This window comes from Pseudopodoces humilis, chromosome 18, assembly GCF_049639895.1.
Source record: "Pseudopodoces humilis isolate 2021_Gansu_Grassland_sample_001 chromosome 18, ASM4963989v1, whole genome shotgun sequence".
In the NCBI taxonomy this organism is placed as follows: domain Eukaryota; kingdom Metazoa; phylum Chordata; class Aves; order Passeriformes; family Paridae; genus Pseudopodoces; species Pseudopodoces humilis.
In genome coordinates this window covers 6,530,258-6,546,633 of record NC_142217.1, presented here as the reverse complement: position 1 = coordinate 6,546,633, position 16,376 = coordinate 6,530,258, and the positions used below count along the sequence as shown (strand labels likewise).

Below are 16,376 nucleotides of genomic sequence, written 5' to 3'. Positions count from 1 at the left end.
GAGGTTCTTCATAGGCTCACAAAACATTTCTCAGCCAGTGGAGGAAAAACATCTTTAGGAGACCTCCAGTGGAAAAAAAATGACCAGGAAAGGGTAACTCAGCATCCCCTTTTGGCTAGTCCAGGTCACATCTTACCACTGGCGAGGCTTGGAGGTGCAGGAGACAGTGGTGCTCCTTCCACAGAAGAGCCATGGGCCATTTCTGTGCTGGGGTGCTACAGAATTCAAGGCCAGCTGTATGCACACAAACCTCAGAGTGCCACATTTTCAGTGTGTTCCTAGAACAATGTATATATGTTAAAAATTAAGAACCCTAACAATGTCTACATTTGGAACACGATTAACTACCTTGCTGTCTCTGCTTTTTACTGTTTTCATACTTCTAAGACTTTGAGGGCCATGTCAAAGGTACAAAGTTGTCAGAAATGAGTTTGGTAAGTTTAACAACTCAGGACAACCAACATTTTTCAATATTAAACAAGAGCAAAGAAGATTTTTCAACAGATCTTGTCATTTTCTGTTTTCATGAGCACTTGCAAAAGAGCCTTTCCTGCCTTTGTCACTCAAAATTACATGTTATTTCTCCAAAGCAAATTATTCTCTCCTCATGGACTGCTTAGATACAAAGGGCAAGTAAATTACACAATTCTCTCTGCAATGTATTTGGACAGAATATATCATTTAGCATGTGCATATTTGAAGATCTTTGTGTGACAGCAAAGTGCAAAGATCATGCAATCTGGAAAAGAAAGAACAAAACTGCCAAGTCTTATGTACCCAACATATATTTTTACAACAAAGTACACAATGCTAACTTACTCACAGATCACTCTGTTTCAGGAAAGATTTATTGTTTCAGGCTCAAGTTTCCCAGAGTGTTGCAGGCATTTAAGAGAACCTGATTTTTTGCGGCAAATTCAGTTCTCTTCTACAGCTTGGGACTTGAGAATCTGGACAGCAAAAACAGAATATTGGATATGAAAACTCAGGCCTTGATGCTCAGAGAAAGGGAACACAAATACATTGTGAGCTTTGGGAAACTGAAACGTAAGCACAGACCCACAAATTTAAAAATTAAGTCACTGAAATCATTACCACGTGTTTTATCAAGCTTATTTCCAATGGCTTCATTTATCAGTGACAGAACAACCCTCAGTGCTCAAGAGCCTGGAGAAAGGTAATACCCTTCTATTAGATCAGTTGATTTTAGGAAAAAAAGAAGAAAAACTTGGATGTTCTGACCCCTCCATGAAGTTTGAAGTTTGTCAGGCAGTTGCTATTTCAATTGTGAATTCTCCCACTCCACAGGCTGTACTACTGCACAGACTGACCCAGCTACAGAAGTAACTTGGAGAGGCCTGGACTGCTGGAACTGGATGGTAGAAAGAAGGCTTGGTTTTCATGCCTGGTGCCCATGAAAAATTTTCACAAGACAGACGGGAGCGTTTGTTTCAGTTTCACTTAAAAGTACCAGTTTGAGACTTTGGGGCCATCACAATTCATAGGAATACTCTCACTGCTGTGGCTGCTGACCCTAAAGAAGTCTTTAAATGTCATGAAAGTGAGAATTGTACAGAACTGTTGTGTCTTTATTCTAAGGGCTGAAAAAGAGCAATTACCTGGATGGAATGATTTGTGTGATCTGTTGGAGGCCACTGAGCAGCTCTGAGCTGAACTGGAAGACAGAGAACTAAGCCAGGTGCAATAACAATCTTGTTAGGACTCACACTTTTCTCTCAATGATTTTCACCTGGGGCCATTGCAAAGATGAAGAGCATGATCACTTTCCAGGGAGGAAGTAGGTGTTGATTTAACTTCTTGGTTCTTTGACAGAATGTTTGATTTAAGAGATGTTTTGAAGACATGGATTCCAGCAACACACAGATTTGAAGGTTGGAGGGGAGCTCCTAAAGAGTTATGGCAGCTTGCCCAGAGAAACTATCAGTCACCCAAAGAGATGTCATGCTGCCTTTTCCTGTCAGTGTCACCTGCTGTAACAGCATCCTGTACATTATCTTTCAAGCGCTGAAACTGAAGTTTTTAAAAGTAGGGATCTGAGGAAATAGGTAAGAGACAGTTATTGAGCCTGGGCCTTAGGAATTTCTTCTGCCATGCTATGCCTCCCTGAAATTCTGATCATCATGCAGCCTAAAGATTTCAATACAACTATGAACAGAATTGTGTGGATTTTCCATTTTAGTGCTCCTTCTGAATGGACACAGCAAGAGCAAGGCCACAGACACTTCTTGACACCAGACCCATGCCACTATGCCCTTAAAGCCCTGCAGAACTCAACAGCACAGCACCCAGTTTGCAGGGAGACCCTGAGGCTGGGCTGCTGGGGTGAGCTGGTTTGAGAACCAGCCCTGGTAGGGAGATGAGCATCCTGAAAACAGGGACCAAACTGCCAGTGCTGCTCAGCAGTGCAAACTGCCAGCACCAACAGGGATTTCTGCAAGGGCAGCAACACACTGATGGGCTAATTACAAATCAACATCTGCCTAATACTGCAAAATTGAAATTCTGATAGTTCTAAAGCAGCCTGAATCCTTGAAAAAGTGGGGACAGTTACAAGGCAAACTATAGATTTCTGGAATACCAGCAAGAGCCAGCATTAACAAAGCCACAAGACAAGCGATGCTCCAGCAGTTTGAGCTGCCTGACCGTTGAACAAAACCGTGCTGAGAGTGCCTAACTTTTTGTTATTAATTACCAAGAGAGCAGAACTTAAGGAAGGATTGAGGCTTTAGTTAAATAAATGGAAAATAGCCAAGCAGAAGGCAACACTTGTAGAACAGCTTTGTAAGGGGCTTTTTTTCCCTTTTAGAAAAATCCAGAGGCATACGACAACTTCACATACAACAGAATCAATGATTTACCACCTCATTTCATTTTTAATTTAATGGTTCTGTTCATTCATAAAATAGAAATACTACAAGGTGAAACATGGACTGAAATTTAAACACCTCATTAGAGTTACATATTATTTTGTCTACCAAATATATTGCTTTGTCAATGAAACATGCTGGTTTATGCGAGATCTCTACCAGGCTGTTACTTTACAGTTATTTGTTTGGGTTTGTTATTACTCTGCAGTTCCCTGATCTACATGTATATAATTTGGTTTATGTGTAGCACACTCAATGATATTATAATGATTTGTAAGGTATTTGTATTGATTTCACTTTACAAAAAAGTCAAAATGCAATTAATCATAACAAAAATAGACCTCATGCAATCTTTAGAGTTTCCTCCATAGAAAAACTTATTGAAAAGAGATGGGATCCAGAAAAAAACATTTCAGTTTTCACATTTCAGTTTGGCTTGAAAAAATTTGATTGCTGAAAATATTTGATCAATACGTGTCACTTCTGATTTGTCATTTCGTAATAGCTGCAGATAAAATTCATTGTAACACAGAACTGAAGACTACCAAGATAATTAAGTGGATGTATCTAATCCATAAAAGTTCTATAAGCAAAATGAATTCTTGGGTTTCTAACCCTTTGAAGATAGAAATTACAGTATTAAAACAAATCTGAATCTAATGAATGCAGAAAACAGTTTGACTTCCATGAAATTGCACTTCCTTTGTTCAAACTACTTTTCCTTCAAAACTTTTCAGCAGTTTCCCACTTAAGCCAAACACCTGACTGAACTTGATCATGGCAAACTGGAATTTTACATACAAGAAAAAAAACCCTGACGAATGTGCCAATAAGGCTCCATTTAATAATAAATGGGATCTCTACTAAATCTGCTGAATAACCACCTGGCTTGTATAGCTCTGTGCAGTTATTGCAGTGCTGGGGCAGATGCAAGCACTGCAGACAGAGCAGGGAGCCAAAGGATTCAGAAAAAATCAGAAAAATGGTAAAAATCAACACCAATTGTACACATGTTGCCCTCCTATTTAACATATCAGTGCTTGGGAATTCCCATCTGGCACCAACATGACTCTGTCAAGTTCCCCTGCCTCGTCTGCCTGGGTGAGCTTTTCCTCAGATAACAGGAGCTGTTGTCAGACAATTTCTTGTTCTTTTGAGCTGCATTGGCAAAGGGTGTAGAGGAAGAAACTCGTCACCAGAGCTGCACATGTGCTGGGAGAGACTACAATGTGAACAGGGCATTGTAGGTGAAGCTTGAGGTAGCTTTTGCTAGCAAGAGATGACAGATTAAATGTTAGTGAAAACAGTATTGGTCAGCAATCCCAGCAAAACCAAAATCCATTAAGTGAAGGAACAGCAAACAGAAGCCAGGTCTTTTCCCAGGATTTATATTGTTATGGTGCCAGCCAGAACCAAGTCAAATGAATCAATTGAAATAGTTGGATATCAGCACACAGGAGCTTCAAGTTGTGCCAGGGGAGAGGCCAGATGACCTGTTTGGCACGCATGCCCTCCTCCCCAAAATTCCTGTGCTCTCCAGCTGCTCCCAATGTTCTCCAAGATCTCCTCTGAAGGGTGAGCAGCACCTCAGACCAGCCCATGGGCTGTGTCTATGTGCCAGGTTTGTAAATGGGAGCAGGGCAGGAGCTGCATTCCTCTGTCACTGTCCTTGGCCTGGCCTCTCCTCCAGGCTTGCCCTGTACCAATGGAAAAGCCTTCAAGAGCTCAAACCCACACCACCAGTGAAGTCAGACAGTTCATCCATATTATAATTAATAATAATAATGCCACCCCACTATCTCCATAAAAGTTACAAATAACCGAACAAGAACTGAGGGACATTTTCAAAAGTTACATATAAACTGCCTTTCCAATGCTCAATTTTACCTTCTTTTTCTGCTTAATGGAGAATTGCCAAGCTTTTCAACAGCTTTCTCTAGGCTGCCAGGAAACTGAAATATCAGTAGTTGAAACCCCAAAATACATTTAGCTAGTTAGGACTGTGGAATAACAAGGTCATGTTAAATTGGTTTTGCTAGGAGCATTTATTCTACTGAAAAATAATAAAGACAGTATTTGCAACTATAATAAAAGCAGTAATAATGGTGACAAGTTCCACCTGTTCCACTTCTCATAAACTGGAGCTTGTGTAAGCCTATCAGAATAAAACTGGATTCTATTTTGTGACATTTCCATAAAAGGAATACAACTAACAGTAAACGAGAGATAATCAATTTTTTTTTTTTTTTAATGCAAAACCCAATGTAAACCAGCATTACTGGCATGCACTGTGGAACAACACTTTTTGGCACATAAAAAGCAACATAAATCTAAAGTTCCCTACAAATTAATCCACATATTTATGCAGAATGAGCAACCTTCAATGAAAGTATATTTAACAGAAAGCAATAGAACTCTCTGACACAACAGCATGTTACACCTGTAAATCAATGTACCTTCTATACTGTATCATTTAATAACATAACCAATGAGATTTTTAAGCAAAACCAATTTTTATCCCTTAATTTGATCTACTACAAGCAAACACTGATCTCTCCAGAACACCATCAGGTACCAAGACGGACAGCACTGAGCACGTGTTAAAATCTGCTGTACAGGAGAAGAAACTGAGCCCTGCACACGGTAGATGCACAATTCCTGATCACCTTTGGTACCCTCCTGCAGTCCCACACATTATTTTGGGATTCAGATGCCCTTTGGGTTAACCTTCCCCTGAACTCCTCTGGTAATTGACTGTCCGTTCTGCTGGAAATGATACAGCTACAAAAGTGCTGTAGCTAAAGTCACCACACAAAGGCAACCCCAAACTTAAAAAATGTTCATGTCTTGCAGCTAAAAAGCTTTAGCAACAGAGCCCCTTCCAAGGAAAATAATTGCAAGCAGAAAATTTTCAAATGGGTAAATTGAGACATAGGAAATTAAATTAACTTTCCTAAGGTCTCAATGAGCCCATGTGAGCTTTGTGCTTTTCCCCAAACCAGAAACTAAACCAGTTTTCATGAACTTCAGGGCAAGAACAACAATGAAAAAATATTTTAAGAAGTCTGTTTAAAACCCAACCAAAAATATGGGACCTCATCCTCCTGTAAGTTTGGGATTATCCCTGTTTTTTTAAAACCAATTCATAGACTTCACCTTATCATCCTTGATTTATGGTTTCAAAATTGTTAACCTAAGTAATGAAGCAGTGAAATAATAATAAAGAAGTTATTCTTGCCAAAGCAAACATCTAAGCCTAATTATTAATATTAGTTTTCAGCAACATCAAAATGATATTCTGATTTCTAGCAGCAATCTAGTGGGTGAGTGGTGGTGACAATTTATCATGGAAAGAGGAAAAATGGTACATGCTGTCACATCATGTATCATAGAAGTATCAAAATTGCTATGGAAACTGTGCACTTTTTATAGAGTAGGCACATAAAATTCACATAATATGTCAGAGAATAAGTTATTACTGTCCTGAGGCTGTAATAAGATCTACACCCTTATTAGTGAAAAGATTTGACAGATTTTGTTTATAATGAATACTTGTAGCCAATGAGTTTGAGTCAAAGTCACCCTATTTTGACCCATCCACTTGCTTTCAGGTTTCTGTCTCCCTTAGATACAGGGAGAGTGCAGAGTAATATAATTTCCAGTGGTTATTAGATTCCATTATAGTCACTTGTGATGAGACAGGGAAATCGTCCATATTCCAAATTATTAGGAGGAAATACCATCTTAGTCTTGGATTTTATTCTTGTGCTACACAGTCCTATTCTTAGCATTTATTTGTGTTGTTTAAACTTGTTGTCAAAGAGATAGAGCAGATAATTTAGGATTTATTTGATAAGACGGTGAATAGAGAAATCTAGGTTTTAGCACACAATGGTTTAAAGCATTTCCTATGAAGAACCTAAACACTGGAGCCCTTTGCCACCCTGATCTCTGTGTGACAGGTTTCTCATTGATTGACAGCATCTCTGATGGGTTGGGTTGGAGAAAAATGAGCTTGTTTAAGAGAGCAGAAGATACTACAATTAGATTTCTGCAGTCCAGTGAAACAGGGACTGCTAAAAGAAAGGAAAATGGAGAAAAATGGTTGCACGTGTAACACCCTGGAGTGCAAGAGAACATTTATCACCTTGGTTTATATGACACACTGGATGAATGTTGATGAAGATTGTCAGCATCAGTGTCAGGAAAAGCAATTCCACAAATAAAAGAGTTTGTGTTAAAAGACTCTCCACCAGGAGAAAATTCACATTATTACTTTAATAAATAAACAACCTACAAAATGGAGCAAAACAGATAACTGTAGATAAAAATATTTGTTTTCTGTTTTGTTTTAAATGTGGGCTCCTGTTTATTGAGGACAGTGCTCTTGTGGTAAGCATAGAGCAACCAGACTGACACCTTGGAAAACAATAAAGGTTTTAAAAAAGCCACTGAACACACTACAGCAGCAATGAGAAGTGCAGGACTGCACTACAGGTAAATGTTATGTTTACATTGCTTACATATTCCATTGATGTGTAATGTAACACATCAATAGAGTAACAGTGTGATATATTACACTGTTCCACAGTAGTCCATTGCCATTAAACCACAGCTTATCAACTAACAAGAATTTTAATTCCTGTATAACATCTTCAAATTATATTGGAAACACCACCTAGAAACCTGAATTTTTGAAATCATTGCTGAGTCCATTTAAAGCTGCACTCAGCATTTAAAAAAAAAACCAAAACAACCAGACAACAGAAAATGCAAAGCAAACCAGAAAAAAAAAAACAAATGAACAAAAAAACCCCCAAACAAACAAAAGAGGATTACCTGATGTACACCCAGACTTCTTCAGTAGAAAAATCACTTAAACACCAAGTTTTTGAATATAATCTGGGGTGAAGGTGGACCCAGCCATGCACTTGCTGAGTGATGCTCTGTCTCAGGCTCACCTTTGGCCAGGGACCCCAGGGCCCCACAGACCCCACTTGTGCACAAGTTCCTTCACAGTCCTCCTCGTGTTTTCATGGTGTGCAGCATCTTCACCTCCCCCTGCAGCCATCTTCCTTGTAAGGCACGAGAAGGATTGGGTGTTTTTCCCCAAGGGGCCTCCACATCATGACAATAAACTGAAATTAAGGGCTCAGAACAGTTTTTCCCAAAGATGCAGTGTGAGTAGGAGGAATGCACAGCTCTGCCCCAAGCCCAGTCATCCTCTCCACCTTCCAATCCCAAAACATCCCCCATACTGTGGATGTTTCCATGGACTACTGTGAGACCAGGGAGTGGGTCTGACCCTGGTGTATCCAAGTTTTCAGAACTTGGAGCTTCCCCCCCAACCTGCAATGGAAGGGAAAACACCGGGGAAGGTCAGCTCTGCATTAAAGAGGAGGGACTGGTTTGTTTTGACCATGCAATTACTGAAACTTCCACTGGGTGAGGATACCACAAGGATGACACCAGGGATTTTATTTTGCAACAAACTTTTGCTATTAAATTCTGAAAACTTAGCCTTTTTTCAGCTAACTGTGGTAAGTCAAACTTTTGAGACAAATTGCTTCACTGAAATTTCATTTTAAGGATTATAATTTTTATGGATGTCATACTTGCATGTATCTATACCCTCTATTAAAAGCACAGCATACACTTTTCAACATATTTAAGGATATTTAATGAGTTTAATAAACTTAAAGAGATGTTATATCTGTTCACTCCATAAAGATTGTTTATTTCAGGAAATAAAGCATTTTGAAATGAGTACTATGACTTTTAGAGTTATGACTCTCTCATTCAATTAGTTTCTGTAATTACTGTCATTCCACACAGTACTAAAGGAGAAAATACATTTTGAGGAATTACAGTGTAGGTGTACAACAGTTATTGTTAATGAGCCATAAACTTTGGTCTCCTGCTCTGTAAATTCATGCCAGTGTAAAGTAATTTGGCAAAAAAGTCGACAGTTACAGTTGGACAAATACTGTTGGTGTTTTAATATTTTCTGAGATTATTATCCTCTAGCACATTTCATGCCATTTATTTTTCCTCTATATTTTAAAACACCATCCTACTTCTAAAAGATACATTGTGAAGATGCAAGCAAGGCCTGAACCGTACTGAATTCCCCCTGCTCAGTTGCATGTAGACCGGACTAAAGCAGAGGATTTATAAGACACTTTCACCTCTGCCCAGTTTTGCCTTATCTCAGTTTCAGAGATACTAAAGAACTAATTAGATGTAATCCTAGATTTTCACTCATGGATTTAGATTTTGTTTACACGAGCAAGTGGGAGTTCAGCAGGAGCAGAGATAGGAAGGAAGCAGTGCTGAGGCCCAGGCAAAAATCACTGGAAAACTGATAATTCTGATGAATAATTTTTCACTTGGAGTTCATCCTACCCAGTGCCTTTCAACTGGGAATACTTCACACTTGACAAGGTAAAGGCTGTTGCATTTTCCTGACAGACCCTCTCAGGCAATATGTGTGTCTGCCAGGTTGTGGATGGGGAATGCCATACCAAGAAAGAGAAAAAATTCATTTTAAGTATAATCATATGCATTCTGCCCATAAAGCAGGTAAGTAATAATCAATGTTTTTCTTACACTTCCTACAGCAGAAGTTTGGAATTGTCTGACATCTCCAGAACCTGGCACCGAACAGCCAGACTAAATGTGCTGAAATAGCATTTGTTGTGTTATACACAGACCATGATAAAACATTCATCATCGAAAAAAAGGAAAAAAAAGAAAAATACAATAAAAAAATCAGGGTGCTGCCATGTCACTCAAAGCAAAAGTTTTTATCAGTATTTTCCTTGTTTCAGGTTCAGGGAATCACTACTGACAGATTCAAATTAGTAAAGAACAACAACCACATTCTCTTGTATTTTCCATTGCTGTCACTCTATGTGTAGGATACCTGAGGCTCAAATACAATAAAAGACAATTTTTAATGGATCTTTTACCCTGTGCTACTGCAGTTCCAAGAAACATGGTTAGCACTGTAAGGTCATACCCTGTCACATTGAAGTCTCCCTGAAAATCCAAGTTTCCCACAGCTGGTTGGCTCCTCACCACAAGCTATTTATTCTCTCTTCAGACTGGGAGAAGGCAGGATAAAGGCCACTTTTCCAACATGTGACATACATTTTGCCTGCTCTCTAAAGAAACAGGGCACAGTCCCTAGCAGGAATATGGCAGAACAGGGTAAGACAGCCAAAAAGGATTATCAAAATTAAACAACTGATTTAGAAGGACCCATCTCTTGTCTTCATGCTGTAGGTCACAGCCTGAGAGACACCCAGCTCCTGAGGATATCCTGGCTGTATCTACTAATCAAGCTGTTGTAGATGAGATAATGAATAAGAAAAACACCTGTCACATTTGAAAATCTTAGCCACAATATGCAAGTTTATGTGACATTTTCACTTAACTGAATCCACCTGCTCTTCTGGCTTTTATGAGATTGTTCTCTTGGTATCAGAAGTTACCAAGAGCTGGGATAAAACAGAGGCACTGACAGCATCAAACAGTTTAGATGGCTACAATTTTGTGGCTCCTCAGGGTTTCAAAATCTAAGACTTTGGGCTTTGTTTAAACTGGATGATTGACAGAGTAGAATTAAATTTCCATACATTTAGACTTCATTAGAAAGAGAGAAGGTAATCTGGAACATTTTTCCTTTATCATGGTTTAGGGTAGCCACTTTAATGGAATAACCTAGCTTTCTCCAGATTTTGCACAGTTTCAAAACAATACCTTTTTAATGTGCATATTACTGGCTTTAGGGCAATTGTCATTCCGTAGCTTTATGTGGAAGGACAAAAGATCAAGCCACAGCTTCAGATACTCTGCCTAAGGAAAAAAGGACCTGGATTTTCTTTGTTTTATTCAAAATTAGGATGCCACTCAGGAAGGTACTTATAAAGCATATGGGAAGGGATGGATGGGAAAAGGTAAGAGAGGTGTTTCTTGGATGATTTTTAAGCTACTCTGTCATCATGAACAAACCTCAGCATCTCAGCCATCAGAACAGAGCTGATAAAAGCAAATTTAATTTCATTTGTGATTATATGAGTAGGAGCTGGTAAAGTTTCAGGTTCTTTTGATCCTGTTCACGTGAAGCAGAGACTGTTCAGCTGATTTGCATGTCTGGGCGAGCTGGGTTTTACTCACCTTGGAGATACAACTTCGTTCCTTTTTTCTGTCCAAACTACCCATTACTGCAGCATTTAGCATTGTTAATCCTTTACACATAGGCTACAACTGTAGTGACTAATTTCTTTTACACAGTGCAGTGGTACAGGAGAGATGCCTTTAGTCAATTATCTATACAGACATTGTGAGGAGAAGCCAACTATCTCAGAGTTCCCTCAGTTGCCAGTAAAAGTTCAGTATCACAGTTAGTACCCAAGAAAGAGAAACAAGAGAAAAACCCAGAGAATTTCCATTCTGACTATTTTAATTACTTTAATAATCTCTTTAATTGCAGAGCTAGTTTACAGAGAAGCAATAATGCAAACAGCACATTGCTCAGTTTTTCTTACTTTGCACATCAAAAATGCATATTCAACCCTACAAAATGCAGGATTCACAGCATCAGCATTGGTGCTTTGCAAGCAGTAAGCACAAAGCCAACAACTCACAGGCTACAAACTAATTCAGATTATCTTTCTCCATCAACACATCTCCTTCCCTCAAAATGTATTTCTTTGCTCGCCTGGAGTTTAACTTGAGTATGTTCCAGAGCAGTCTCCTTTAGAATATCTACTCACTTTAAGTTTTATTTTCCTAGGAAATAATTGTTGTGCTATAGGCTACACATACAAATATATCTCAATTGTCACTTAACCTTAAAAAAAAACCCAAAACAAAATAATTACAGAAGAAGCAGACTCAATATTTCTGGGTACTTATGTACCACGTGACTCTTTCTCCAGGTCCTTCCATACTTCGCTGCTGCAAGCTCTCAGAGACAACAAATGTCACATTTAGAGGATGACTGAACACTCCCCAAGTGTTAAGAATGACAAAGCCCACGGTTGCTCAGCACACCTGGCACAGTAATTGACATTCTCTAGGAAGTTCCCATGTGTTCCCTGGCCTCACCCTCCCACAGCAGGGCTGTACCTGCTGAGCCAAACATGAGAACAAGGAGAGTACAAGGCTTTGTTTGGGATTTCTCTCCCATCACTATAACATGACCATGGAGTCAGAGAGCTCTCTCCCCACAGGAACCCCCAGGCACCCTCCACCAGGCTCACTGATAACACAAAGTCCTGTTTATCTGTTGGTCTCCTTTCCCCTCCTCTCCAGCAGTCACCACTGGATCCCTGAGGCTCAAACTCTGCCCCAAGTACCCAGAAGTTCCAGGACAATTTGTCAAACATCTCAGAAGAGCAGTTTGGTCATGTATTGAAACATCCTTCCACTCCTTCCCCACCTCCCTTTCTTTTCAGACACTTCACCAGCAACTGAAATCAGCTGTGGCTCTGGCAGGTGACACCTGCCCTGCTTTGCCACTGAAGGGCCACCCCGGCCCCAGGCAGCCACAAAGTGACAGCAGAGGGCTTTGGGAGCTGCACTTACAGATCCTGTAAGCCCCACAAATCACATATGGTGGGCAGGGAAGGCTGGCAGATGTTCTCCTGAACCACAGGCTGAAGTGGCAGCTGCTGAGGGGCTCTGCTACACCCAGGGGGCACAGACTCGTCTCCAAGTCTTTTTCCTGCCTTGCTTTCATGCCCCACTCTCGGAAAAAGAATGTGAGCAGCAGTTGAAAGGAAGCTTCAGCAGCTTTGGAGGAAGCAAAAGAAACAAAGACTTGGCATATTGTATCTATAACACAGTTAGGGTAAAAATTCCCAGTTTGTAATTTGTCCTTTCATTAAACTATAATTCAATAAATCAATTAAAGTACAATTCAGTAAACAGTGTAACTGAAATGTTCCAGGATTGCTTTCCAGTGCACAGCTGCTGTTCTTTATGGAGTCAGAGCTGAAACACCACTGTTTGCATTAAACAGAGTGAAAAAAGGAGCTCCCTTTTTTACTTTCCTCTCTGACATGTCAGAAATCTTCATATGTAACCATTTTTGTTATTTGCTGAAGATGAGTTTTCAGTCACTCACTCTGGCAGTAGAGAAACTGCAGAGAGGGCAGTGAATTAATACAAACACCTGGATCAAGTTCTGCGTGCCTGAAGGACTGAGCTCCTAAAATCAACTTCCCTTTCATCTAACAAAGATAATTTCTGATATTTTACCATAAGACCATGCCCCCTCCAACCTCTACCACCCTGTGCTTTATCTTCCCATATCATAGATCTCTTACAAGTTCTACACTAAATCTCTACTGTACATTCATACAAAAGAAGGAATAAACCACGTTAAATACAAGTGCCTCAACAAACAGAAGCTCTTGTCAGATAAAGCTGTATCTATACATAAAGAGAGTCACAAAGGAATTTCATAGCATCTGGGAACATAGATTAAAAATAAAGAGATGATAAAAATTGGCCCAGTTGAATCATAAGCGACAGAAAATACGCTCAAGTCCTCCTTCACACGCGGCTGGCTTTTCAGAGAGTTTGGGTGAGCCCAGGTACAATTTTGGGGCAGAGAGCTGGGCTGGTTGAGAGTTTTGTGCATACCCAGGGAGTTCCAGGCAGCAGCATGCCAATACACAGAATTATCAGCACATCAAAGGCATTATATTTATCAAACCCTGCCACAGCACATTTACTAGCTGTATGATGGATGTTGTTGTAGCAAGCAAGGAACACTTTGATGTACATGGCCTTCTTTGATTAATGAGGGCTCTTGCTGAGAAGCTGCATATGGAGTAAATTACTCTTTTCAAAAATGGCTGATTTGCACTATTGTACTAATTATGTCACAAGCTCAGAGTCAGTTCCAGACTCAGTCACCCAAAATAAAGAAATAAAAATTCACATATACAGGTCATGATTTTGTCACACACATGCATCAGCTCAAAATCCTCAGGTCCTAATTAAATTAACTTAGAGTTTCTTTTTTCAACAGAGAGCACCAGTAAGCATTTCCTTCCTCCACTGAAAGCTTCTACAGTCTAGTATACTGGTAAATAATTTCCTTCCCAGAAATGAATGCAATTTTCTAGTAAATTCCACTGTGCTTAGAAGAACATTATAGGAACTCTGAAAACATCTCAGTTTTTCACAAAAACCCCACAACACATGCTGCCCAAAAAGCAAACCCCAAAACCCCCAAAGCTGAGGGAGCCACAGTACATGAAGCATGCCTCTTAAAAGCTTTCTCTAAATTAATTCTATCAGCTAGAGAAACACTACAAAACTCTATTCCATTAGCCTTGAGTCTCTAAGCATGTGGTGCCTTAAGCAATTTATCCACTTAGTTTCAACAAAAATATTTCTTTGAGAGCACTAAAGCAGTGTTAATTTCCTTAAAATTTTGAACATTAAATATTTTATCATGTTAAGTATATTTGCAGTCTCCAATTTGTTATTATAGGTGGCAGAACCATTACTTTGCCATAATCACATGAAGTGCACTGATCAAATTTATCTTTGGACATATGAGCAAGATGAAAGGAAGCACAAAATCAGGATTCAGGCCTGTGGGATGACACTCCACTGAAGACAAAATGATTCCTTAAGTGAACTTTCTGGTAGAAAGTTCAGATCTAATCCAATTTGGGCTTCATAATTCAACAGTTTTACACAACACTTTTTGCTGCAGTTGTATGACAGCACATGAACTTCCAAAAAAAATAGAGAAGAAATAAAAGGAGTAGCCCACCTGAACCCTATAACTCGGGCAATAAGATATCAAAAGACACCCTGTCAAGCCACACAAGGTAAAGCCTTAAAAAGCCTTGCCAGATTTGCACAGAAACACAGAATAATCTGGGTTGGAAGGCATCTTGAAGATGATTTTGTTCCACCCCCTGCCATGGCCAGGGACACCTTCCACCATCCCAGGCTGCTCCAAGCCCCATCCAACCTGGCCTTGGACACTTCCAGAGATCCAGGGGCAGCCACAGCTTCTCTGGGCACCCTGGGCCAGCCCCTGCCCACCCTCCCAGGGAACAATTCCTGCCCAATATCCCATCCATCCCTGCCCGTGTCAGGTGCAGCCATTACTGCTTTCCTGTCGATCTTTAACATTCAGCTGAGGGATTGTTTTATGTCAATTGAACAAAGATTTACATCTGACACTCTTTGTTTCACATTTCTAGAGCACCTGTGAGGTTTCCATGGGCTCCAATCAGAAAGCTCACACAGATCTGAACCCGAGTTGATGGGTGCAGGGTGTTTAAATAGAAATAACTTCCATAAGTCAGATGTTTAGGAAATGGTAATCACAGTACATTGTGCACAGCATGTGCACACGTATTCTGACACAAGTCAGCCACACTGCCCTTCTTCTCCAGAGATTCCTACACCTATTTCTGATTTATTGCAAGGAAGAGAAAGGAAATACTACAAAGCCATATTCTCAGATGATAATATTCTGTTGTAGAGAAATGTCCAACCTGATTTTTTTATTACAAACAGTGTAAAATAGAATAAATGAAACCATGAAGTGTTCAAGTTCTGTTAGAAGACAGCTACAACTTCCAGTGAGCCCAAAAAGACTGAAGATATATAAAATGCAGTAGACAAAAGGATCTAATGCTGACCTCATATTTATTGCAAACTGCTGGATCAGCCTGCTCTGTCCAAAGTCACCCATTTGGCTTCAAGGCATTTTAAACAAGCTTTTGATGCTGGAATTGCTACTGTATAGCTGGAGAATAGCAAATGTTGACTTTAAGAAGCAAAAAAAAATAAAAGCAAGTTGGGCAATTGCAAGCTGGTAAATCCAACAAGAGAACAAGTTCTGAAGGGAGAAAAATTAATGGTTTAGAGGATGGTCCCTAAATGGGGACAAGAAAACTGAAAACACTGAGAAGGGAAAAACTGACATATGAAGGCATTTAGAGCATGACATCCATGTATAGATTACGTAGAAGCTTATGCCAATTATTAGAAAAGGATTTTACCAATTAGAGTTGTAACAGTCTGAAATAGCTTTATGATTGGCAAGAAAAAAATATGACACTACAAAAACCCAACCAGAGCCCCATTAGCAAGCTCCTGCCATCCTGCTGGGACAGCGTGCACTACTGGGAGTGACTCTGGTGCTGCAAAGGACCAGCCCCAGGAGGGCCCTCCAGCCACGTGTTCCAGCTTATCTGTACTTTATCTCAGAACCAGGATTCATGTCTGTGGCTGCCTACCCGAGCAGCAAAGAATGAAATTCTGGCTTTCATAAGAAGTGTGGCTTTTTGAGAACAAAATGATATTTTGTAGTTGTTGTGCATTCCATTCTAGGGAGTAACAAACATGACAGGAGGCATAGATGTTAATTTATTGTTAGTGAGACAGAATTTTAACAATCACGCTCAGTATTTGTGGGCATCGGAGCTCAAGGATAAAGGG

General features: G+C 39.8%; 1 long non-coding RNA gene across 4 annotated transcripts in view; it reads right to left on the bottom strand.

The window, feature by feature from the left end:
- The window catches only part of LOC148182920 (uncharacterized), a 74,141-nt gene that overhangs the window by 48,569 nt on the left and 9,196 nt on the right, over nucleotides 1–16,376 (bottom strand). For 3 of the 4 annotated variants that reach the window (XR_015774098.1, XR_015774101.1, XR_015774099.1), the window contains exon 2: nucleotides 820–950. This is a non-coding gene — a long non-coding RNA (uncharacterized LOC148182920). The remainder of the gene's footprint in view (nucleotides 1–819; nucleotides 951–16,376) is intronic. The other variant, XR_015774100.1, reaches the window with a different exon arrangement.